At 28.6% G+C, this 10,257-nt stretch overlaps 1 pseudogene; it reads right to left on the bottom strand.

The window, feature by feature from the left end:
• Positions 1 to 1,909: 1,909 nt before the first annotated feature.
• On the bottom strand, positions 1,910 to 8,114 carry LOC148304917 (farnesol dehydrogenase pseudogene; annotated as a pseudogene).
• Positions 8,115 to 10,257: the final 2,143 nt, after the last annotated feature.

Below are 10,257 nucleotides of genomic sequence, written 5' to 3' on the forward strand. Positions count from 1 at the left end.
AATGACGCGGAATGCATCGAAACACGTGTCACAGTAGGTTTTAAGAAACAGTGGTATTTACTAAGTAAAACATTAATAATAATGAATAGGTTTTACCACAAAGTGACTGCCGAATCAATGAATGAAAAATGAAAAAAATCACCTAATTATAATTAGCACACGATGTCACGGACCATTTGACCATTGGATCAGGTATCGATGTATTTAACCGTCCATTGCGAGAATATTCATCAAAATCATCAGTTAAAGATCATACATTTTGAATATTTTAAAACGAAAATGCAGAAATAGTATTACAAAGATTACGAAAATATGAATGAAATGCTAGAATGATTATCAAGTAATCGAGTGAAACGTTGTTTTAGGAGTTTTTTTTTTCCAATTCCTCTCATAGGTCTTGGTAGGCTACGTACATTGATAAGTTTAAAAGTAGAAGAATAATAAGACACATGAATGCTTTGCAACATACAAGCATACAGTAAACATCGTATAACCTACTTTGACTGATATTTAGCGGCTTATAATTCAATATTATTGTAAGCTGTCAATTTATTGACGAGTTTTCCTTACCAATATTGACTGCGGTAGACTCAGAGCTAAAAGCAAGCAATCTGCAACATTTTCCGGTATCAAATGGGGAACTTGAATAATATTATCTTCATTATAGAACGCCATATCTCCTTTATCAAATATTTCTGTTTTCACCAATCCAGGAGAAATACTCTGGAAAAAAAAATTAATTGAAGTAATATTGCGTAATGTATTAATGAAATTGTAATTTTGTTTTGAGTCTATTAATTTTAAATAAATCATTAAATAAAAGGTTTCGAAAACCCGTTAGTTTTCCCAGAGCAGGTAAAAAGACCATAAAATAACCATGATTACATATGTAGATATTTGAAATATTGAAATACGGACAAATAAATATTTTAAGATCATTAATCACATTTAAGAAGTGCATAAAGCATTAAATTGGATCGACTCAGTGTAAATTTGATCATTAATAATTATACAAAGGCAAAGTGATTTTAAAATTAAATATACTTCAAAGTAGTAGAAATTGTCTTGTATTTTATATGAACGTTGGGCTACTGGGAAATTGACGATATCCATGTACCAAATAGCTCCATAAGAGTGGCTGCTTTCTTGGCTCAATATTTGCACAGTGTTTATGTCATACATGTTCTGTACATACTTGTATATTTTTTACTTTAATTTATGCACGCAGGTATAGAATTAAGTAAGTTTGCATATGTAATGCAAATGACTGTGCCTAGTGAGGTGTTTAAATAAAAAAAAAGTAAAACACGAGAATAAATAAATCTAGGAATGAAAATATATTTCATGGGATACAGATACCGAATGTGAAAAACTGCGGGATGAATTATATTACCGCTATGTGGAAAAAAATTGAGAAAGATTAGTGGGTAGAAAAGTGAAAACGGCAATAATGCTTAAGACACCGTTGCATACCCAAATTTTTTGTGTTTATATAACTTACGCACTGTTTTTTTTAATTAAATGTCAAAAATGGTATGTTATTATTTTATTTTATATGCGAAATGGAAATAAAGTTAAATTATTAACATTTTATTTTTGTGAAACCATTTAAGTAGTTTTCTGAAAGGTGTTAGATGTATTTGTTTTATGGAAAATTGAATCCCTTTAATTCAATAAAGTAAACCTAAATTCAAATTTTGAAAAAAAAAATATTTTTAGGCATTTTTATATCAAATTGAATGCTGAAGATGTTTAATGGAATGTATTTATAAGTCGTAAATAAAAGTCATAATTTTATAAATTTCACTAACCGTCACCCTTATCATCTTCCCAAGTAGACCTAATTCAATTCTCAATGTCTCTGTTAATGCGGTAACTCCATATTTAGTTGATGAATATAAATTCAGATTCATAGTCTCACTGCAATATAGGTTATGACCAGCAATACTGAAAAATACAACACAAAATATACATTAATTTTAATAAATTGTTTTTATACATTTTTTTTCCTAACCATCAGATACTTTTAACGGAGTGGTGTGTACCAAATAAAGGTTTTTTAATTGATCCGCGTGTTATTTTTTTTATTTTCCTTGTTATATTGTAGTTAAAAATCAAAATGAAGGGTACTTTTAAATAAGTACACTTGATCCTTGATAGCTGATCATGGCGAAACCGATAGGGATTCCAATATATTTTTTTACTAAAAGCTTTGGTTTTAATAGCATATTTAAAAAAAATACCTATAATAAAATAAACATGTTTTTTTTTCACTTTGTGGTAGGCAAAGAATTTTGTTATTATGAAATCGACACTAGATCATTCGAAACCAATGTTTTTTATAATCACATTCTTATTTCATGATGTAAAAATATATACTCGTACACCAATCACATTTTTTGCACACTTTTTACCCCTTTTTTACGTGATATAATGAATCCAGTAAAATTTTCCCATCAAATCTGTCGGGAAAAAAAACAACATTTTTAACTAAGGTCACAAAGGGTTATAGTGCCTATGATTTCAATTTGTAATATTATATCGGTATCCCTTAAAAAGTAATATGTTTTGTAATATTTCAAATATATTCCCAAGACCCTTGGGCACCCATTTTATTCGGAGAAATAAATGCTCATACTGAGAGATCATGTTTTTTAAATAAACACAATAGTTATAAATGATATATAGTTAACAAACTATCATACCACTTGCCCGTAAGGGTGGCAGAGAACAAAGAAACACACAATTAAATGAAATCATAATCAAAACCCTTACATTAATTATAGAATTATAATTATAATACACTACATAAATTCATTAAATTTAAATTCATTTTGTCAGAAAAATTATGTAAAATTATGAATTTCAACCCTGCCTTGTTGTTTATATATCTTTGTCTAGCCTCCCATAAATCTGATGATGTTGGTAATGACAATTGGTCAAAAAAAAATATTTGGAAAACTATAATGTGGTTTCTTCATCACATGTTACCTACAGGTATAATAAAGTTAAATGATTAATTTGTACATGGGCAAAATTGACATACCTATTCATATTGAATATATGTCCAGGGGAATTCCTGTTTCTCATAGATTTAATGGCTTCTCTGCAAAATACTGCCATGCTTAGGAGATTAGTGTTAAGTAAATCTTTCATATCTTGAGTTTTGGCATCTAGAAAAAAAAAACACAATATTTGTATTTTTCACGTCCGATGATCTATAAAACCCCCTTGACCATATCTAAAAGGAATAAAAATAGCTATTGCATATTTTTAAAGAGATTAGTCAGTCTTACCATACATTCTGTTTTCACCTCTCAGTATTCCAGCGTTGTTGACCATGACATCAACGCCACCATATTTTTTTTGAATGTCATCAAATAAATTAGGGATTGCATCAACATCGCGTACATCAAAATTTATAGCGTGAAGGGACCCCTTTCCAATGGCGATATTTTTTGATAAATTCTAAATTAAAAATAAAAAAAATATGGATGAAATATGCATTGTTTGAAATATTCAGTAAAAATTTAACCAGCATATTTGTCGTGTAAACATTTATTAAAAAAAAAATTAATATGCTTTTAAAATAAATTTATTTAGAAACAATACTCATGTTTTAAATCCATATTTTGAAAATATAAATTCACCTTCTCTTCTAAGGAATTATTGGAAAAATAGATTTTTGGAAAAAAAGGAGAGATAATTAATAACTCAAAGGATTAGTGTAACTATAGCTTAACGCCTTTATCGCAAGAGTATAATTCATTAACCATCCAGCTGCGCTGAGAGCCAGACGTCACTTCACAACCATTTAAAAAAATGTACATATAAATAAATTTAAGTTTATTGGATATTTTTTGTTATACAGATTATGTATTGAAAACTATATTTTAATATATTATTAAATTCTTTTTCATTCTATAACTATTTTTTTTAAATATTTATTTATTTCGAATAGAAACTTATTTTTTCAATACAAAAACGATTTTTTAAGAAAATAATTAAATATACGTCAAATTTTACCTGGGTCTAAACAAAATAAGGTTGCTACTTATCGTATATTGGGCCTAAACGCTGATAATATAATTCATTTAACGTGGTTGCTAACGGAACAGTGTTAAAATATATATGCATTTAGACTTCCAATACCCTAACGATATTTATAAAAAAATATTTTAAAAAAAAATACATATTTCATTATTTAAGGTTCCTTTCTTTTTTACTCAAACGAAAAAAAGAGACTTATATTTAATTCAGCGAAGGAGAGTTAATAATGAAAGAAATAATATAAATTTTGCAGAAAAGTATTTCTTTTATCACACTTTTGACAAGATTTAAAAAAATATGAAGGTATCTTGATTTATTTATAGATCTTACTTTGTTTCTTTAAATATTGTTTGATGTTTTAAACAAATATCATATATTTACAATGTGTGATGTTTGTTTTAAGTAATGTGCTGTAGACTTGACGTATTTATGTTGGTATTTTAATAAATTTATGTACACATGCCAATAAAGATTAAAGAATTTCAACTCGTTATGTGGGAAAAGCGACAATTATGAAAATTCTTTGAAATAACTATGCAATTGACAATATTGAATATTACAAGTCACAACAGTTATCAAGAAGCATGCTGTTCGCCATGAACAAAGTTTAATCTCGCGTATATTTCTATTAATTTCAATAGATAAACGCTGTCATTGCGGTTAAAAATTATTTAAAAAAGTGGAACAGGTGTTTTAACCTATATACGTTGCAACGCGTTGTGTCAAAATTTCAAAGCAATAGGTGAATAACTTTGAGCGAAGTTAGATTAAAATTTTTATTCATAAAAGTGAATGGCCACTTCAGATTCTTCAAACCCTTATCCGAACCTTATGGTGCATTAATTCATATTGACACAGTTTTATCGTGATTATTACTTACATGAAGGTGATCACTCCTGAGCTTCAGGGACCATTCCAGGGTAATATGAAAAACATATTCGAGTGTAAAATCACTAGAATATAATTTTTATTTGAAGCAATAAATTTTCCATTTTATATTGAAAATATCACTTTGTTAAAAACTCACTATAAATATTTTATTGTAACTTAATTATAATGTCTACCGATTTCGAAGCTAACTGCTTTTCAAGACTGCAATGATTCTTGAAAAAGGAGTTTTAATTATCACTAAAATTTATTTTTACACCTCCCCCTCCCTGGGAATCGAACCCGGGACCTCCGACACGGTAAATAAACAGGCTAACCACTACATCACGGAGGCGGACCAATGACTATTTAATCCACCAAAATCGCATGTGATAAACATTTTGTGTAGTTGTAAGCGTGTGCTATGGTGGTGACGCGTAGTATTGTTTGCATGCTGTTGTAGTAATTAATAATAAATAATAAATTTGGATAACTTATATAGCGCCATAATCGTAAAATAATACCTCAAGGGCGTCCTGACGAAGCGACGGGTACATCTCGAATCCAGTACACGTAACTGGTTATTTACTAATAATACTTATATTTTTGTGAAAAAAATACAAAATATTAGTTATATTAGTATATGGTTATATTATAACCAGTCACCGAGATTTTTATGTGTACCGGTTTCTAAACGAAATATCATACTTAAGTCGATAAGAAAATATAAATTAGACGTTTTAATTTATTTTTTGCTGATAACTATTGCAGCTAATGTCAAAAGATCAAGTTTAAGCGATAAATTTCAACATTGTAATTAAAAAGGTACTTAGTATTTACAACACACTAGTTGTAAGTCACGTCATGTGTTTGTATATATCATAATAATAATACACCTACAACATTTTGAGTGTGTCCAAATACTTGTTCACAAAATCCGGATTATCTCTAATTACAGGAGTTATTTTCATATTATTTTTTAACATCTCATCAAAGATGAAGAAGAATATGGAAGTCTGGGCATTTACGGGGCTGACGAACGTCATAGGCTGGTTTTAGTGATCACTTTACACACGTGTAACATTCACCAATTCTAACCATTATTGACAACCACACTACTCAAATTCTTGGAAGTTCCATATATATGAACCAATTTAGAAACCTTGTTCTTGAATCACTAATCACTAATCTAGAATTGTTGAATGTTACACGCGTGCATCAATTAAGTGATCACTTAAACCAGCCTATGACGGTCGTCAGCCCCGTAAATGCCCAAACTTCCATATTCTTCTTCATCTTTGATGAGATGTTAAAAAATAAAATGCACCTAATTCACGTGTTCACCTAAACCTATTCACGTGTTTACATACGTTGTATCGTACAACAATTTCTTGGCATTGGCATTTCAACATTGGCGTAAAGATTAGTCACACTTTTTATGAAAAAGCGAAATATCAAAGAATAATAAAACACGGAATTTTTTGTTTCGAAAAAATAATCACATTTTTCGACCTTCGATCCCGGAAAAACACGTTTACGTCAGTTAGATATAGATTATATTCTTTTGTAAACTTAGCTCGAGTGTAAAAAAATCGTACACTTTGGAGCCTTCCTTAGAGTGTCGCTAGAAGACACTTAAAGGTTATGTTTAAATTTTAATAAATCCTTTAAAATTTACGGGATTTAGTAAAACCAATTTGAATTTTTAGACAAGACCTTGAGGGTTATGTAAGTGAAAAACCGGGGCACCAGACTTTAAAAGTCTATTTAATTGTATGCCCAATTGTAAAAAAAACCCATATGAGATTTTCAAAGGAATTGATTTTTAAAAAATAAATACAACAGAATAATCACTTTTTCAAAAAACAAAGGAAACTCGTGTTTAAAAAATTTGTAAATTTAAAATAGCATAAATTAAGTGATTACTATTATTGGCGCTTGACCTTTAAGATTAAATAAAACAAATTGTGTTTAAATGCCAGATACTTTTATAATTTAACTAACTAACTAACTAAACATCACACCACTTCCTTGCAGGGGTAGGCAGAGATAATAGAACGCCACACCACTCTGTCTTTGCAAACATTCTTCGCCTCTTCCACGTTCATGCATCTCCTCATACATACCCCCCGATTGTTTCGATTCCTAACCTGACTGCTTTCAAGTATTTGGCACACCTGATCGTGCCAAGTATTTCTCGGTCTTCCTCTGCTCCTCTTTCCAATTACATACGCCTCATAAATTTATTTTACCGCTCTTTCCTCAATCATTCGCTCCACATGTCCAAACCATCTCAACTTTTATATTATTTTATTTGTTATTTTGTGATTTTAGTAATTTTTTATTGTGTTAAAATATCGGCAATTTTGCCGTCAAGTTTACCATATGTTAGGCCTTGTAATAAAAATAAATAAAAAAGGAGGTTAGTTAACACTGACTCACTGAGAATACGTATAGATGACCGAATTTAAAATGCCTACTTTTCGTTTCGTGAGAAAAAATCCTCATGTGTAATATGTACCTACGAGATTTAAAAAAAAAAAAATTTTGGATCTGTAATTTTTTTTGACAAAGCGCAAAAAGTTGTTCAAAATAAGAACGTTAAAAATTAAATCGTTAAAGTATCTTTTGTTAAAAATACGTTTTTATTATTACTGAAAATGGCTGCTAACTTTGTAAAAAGACAAAAAACATTATAATTTTATTTTAATAATAATCTAATCAACGGTAAAACCGTTTGAAAAATTAAATGATTTTTTAATAGATTTATATTATCCACTGACACTTCGTGGTGGAATTGCATTTTAATATATTATTAGATAAAAATATTGGTTTTAATCTCATAATATATTAAATTAAATGATGTTAAATTATCGATTTTTTTGTTCAAATGTATTAGTATGTCTCAAATATGATAAGCTTTTGATTAAATTTTACAGCGTATTTTTCAATGACAACATATTAATGATAGTTTGTTTCTAAGAGCGATTTTTTCGTTTCTGAATTCGTAATATGTAATTTGTTATTTTATTTTCTTGATGTCACTCTGAAAGATTGTGATAAACCTGTAACTTGTCCAGTCTCCTTGCTACAGCAACGACAACCATTCCAGCATCAGCCAATTTGACAGCAATACTCGCTCCTATTCCAGAACTAGCTCCCGTCACAATAGCTACTTTTCCAGACCATCTCTGCATTGTTAATCGATTTTACAAAAATGAAAATCTGTAAAAATAAAGGTTTATTAAATTAATTTATTGAGTTTCCAACAGTACATATATATCTTTTCTTCAAACCCATATCCGCATTTATAGTGTAAAGGGCACTGCATCATATAAACTCAGTGTTATATTGATTGTTAACACATGAGAAAGGTGGATAGCCCCCCACTTAAGGTACCTGTCCAGGGTAATATTGGATAAATATAAGAGTGAAAAATTACTTATATTTAAATGACCCCATCCTGGAAATCGAATCCGGGACCTACAGTACAGAAGCCAAGTGTGCTGACCATTACGCCGTGTAGGTGGACATAAATATTAATATTCAATTTTTTAGTCTAAGTTGTAATTGGTAAATATCACTTTTTCTGAAAACCTATTGTGACACGTGTTTCGATGCACTCCGCATCATTTTCAAATTCCGTACGATGTTTAAAAATGACGCGTAATACGTTTCGTAATATATTTTTAAAATATTGGTATATTTAAAAAAGTAAATAAAATACTTAAAAATGGATAGATTTTACCACAAAGTGACTACCGAATCATTTGATGAATTTTAATAAATTAAGAGCGTTTCGATATAAATATGAAATACAGTAAGGTATCAAAATTTATCTTATTTATATGATAATAAAAATTACAACGCCCTTTACTAAAACTCGCGTGAAGTTTGAAAAAATAAATTTTAAGAGTTTTTTTCATAAGAAGAGTAGAGTGCATAATATAGCATCATGGATTTTTTCATGATAAATATGTAAAGTAAGAAAGTTCAATGTCACTTTTTTCATAAACTTTTGCAGGAAAACCGAAAAACTGTTATTGAGTATATTAGTGGCTACCTTCAAAATATTCAACAAAATAAATAATATTCATGCTTAAATAAAGTAAATAAAATAGGCTTAATATCTAAATCATAATGCAATTAGTATCTAGATTGTAGATTATAAAATAAATCTAAATATTGAATAAAAATTAGTTGATTGTCATCAACATCCGATCGTGTATATATTTAATCACAAATAATTTTCCTGGAATATTTTACATCATTCTTTAAAATTATTTTACGTGGTCGCAAAATATGGAATAACATACTACGAGTATATGACGAATTGCAGGTAAACGATTCAGCTAGATAAATATCATAAATCAAGTATTTAAAAAAATATATATTTATAATAAAAAAAGTAAATAAAAAGAAAATCAAAATCAAAGAAAATAAATATTTTAAAGTCGATGAAAAATTAAGTACGTCAAAAAATATAGGCATTAGAAATAATGTATTTTCACATATAAAAATTAGATATTATCATTTTATAGTTACCTTCTATTAATTTCAAATTTAATATTTGTTACGTATAAAAATGATAATAATCATAAGTCACTGTTTTTCAAACATATATTTCCAAAGGTTAGTGAAATAAATATTTCAGGCGATGTACTGAATACATTAATGATGTCTTCTTACAAATTGACCGCTGGACGTATTTAACCAATGAACAAAAAACGAACTATGCCAGGCATATTCATGTGCTTCTATTTATATTTATACCACATATCGTGTTCATTAATATCCGTTTTTATGAGATCTATTTGGAATTTAGTTTAGATTCGTTTATGGCATCATATGCGTTAAGATATTATGCAACAGATCGGAAAAGGTTTTATGAGAGGCAGAACATAGGAATCTGGGCGTTTCTTGCAAACCATGTCAATGCAATTCCACAAAACTTCTTCGTCGTTGTTAAGATATATATTTTATCTTTATTAGAATAACTAAACATTAAATATTTTTGATTTAAAAGATCTAAATATGCGTATATAGGTACTTATAATAGTTTTTGGAAAAAAAACATAAGACGAACAAAATGTAGGAATTTTAAAAATGATTCCTCTGAACATGAAGACACATTGACGTTGAATAGTGACCCAGTATATTTAATAACGATTTATGTATGTTTTTCAGATATATCTAAAGTCTAGATAATAGATTATTTAAAAGTAAATAATCTCATTTTTTCCGAGAAATATCTTTTCTCTATTAATTCTTCTAACATTATCAGATTTTTTCAGAACATATTTTTTTGCAATTTTTACTTTAGATTTTAGTATCTTTTTT

The sequence above is a fragment of the Brachycentrus maculatus genome, unplaced genomic scaffold, assembly GCF_059751285.1.
Source record: "Brachycentrus maculatus isolate JH-2025_06_01 unplaced genomic scaffold, ASM5975128v1 h1tg000298l, whole genome shotgun sequence".
Lineage (NCBI taxonomy): Eukaryota > Metazoa > Arthropoda > Insecta > Trichoptera > Brachycentridae > Brachycentrus > Brachycentrus maculatus.